Raw genomic sequence first — 1,195 nt, forward strand, 5'->3', positions numbered from 1 at the left:
GAACTGTCAATCCTCCTGCCTCAGCAGGCATTTGCCACCATGCCTGGCTTGATATTTACGTATTTGGTGAATGAATAAATAACCTTGGAGCACAGCCATCTGAGGTCTGTGTCTAGCCCTCTGCAGCTCAGCTGCATGTAATTATTCAGCTGCCCTGAACACAGATTCCACACTGGGAAATGAGAAGACAAACTCTGGCTGCCACACAAATTAGAATCTCAGCAGTGGGGCTGAGAATGGATGGAGCTCAGTGGTAAAGCACTTTCTCAGCATGCAGGGACTCAGCACTCAGTTCCCAGTGAGAAACATGGGGGGGGTGGGGGGGAGAGGAGAAAGAGAGAGGGGGGGGAAGGAGGGAAGGAGGGAGGGAGGGAGAGAGAGAGAGAGAAGCTCAACAGGAATTTCATGTTGTATGTGACCCTGGGATGAAAAGAAGATTATTTCTCATCCTTGGGGATTCTCATATTCCTGCTTTCTGCTTCTTCTCTCTTCTGTCACTGCTTTCTATGGGGAATGAAGTTCTGTAGTTTGTAAAGCTATGGTGAAACTCCTCCAGCTTTTTATTTTCACCGCTTTATAATTTGACATGGTGTTTACTGTGTTGGGTATTAAACCCAAGGCCTTGCTCATGCTGAGTGAGTGCTCTATCACAGAGGGACTCCCAATCCATCCTATCCCTTCCCTTGCTTTTGTCCCAGGGTGGAAGTCTAATCACTGAGCACTGATAGCTTTGTTACAGATGACACCTCTGACTTTCAGGTTAAGATGGTAAAGGTTGCTTAAGTTATACTTCAGGAACTTGGAAGGAACTTAGGCCAAATGAAAACCACAGGTTCTTCATGTTCCCTAACAAGTGTCTAGTAAGTGATCTTCTGACATTAAGGGGCCCAAACTACATGCTCAGAGCATGCAATGGCATTTTCTATGGAGAGCTGAACATTGTGAATGTGCAGAGTGCTGGTCCTTTACTTTACCTCTGTCGCCTTTCCCTGTATAGCACACCAGCTTACGTCTTTATCCTATGGGGTCTCTGGCTTTGTTGCAGACTTGAAGCCACCTCTACTGTCTCTATAGCATTGGCTGCTGTTTGGAAGCTCATTGTTATAGTATACTATGATAATAGTATATTAATATAATAGTAATAATAAAAATGAAGGAGGCAGAGCATCTTCCTGTCGTATACTTCTTTTTCACC

This window comes from Mastomys coucha, unplaced genomic scaffold (genome assembly GCF_008632895.1).
Source record: "Mastomys coucha isolate ucsf_1 unplaced genomic scaffold, UCSF_Mcou_1 pScaffold8, whole genome shotgun sequence".
NCBI lineage: Eukaryota > Metazoa > Chordata > Mammalia > Rodentia > Muridae > Mastomys > Mastomys coucha.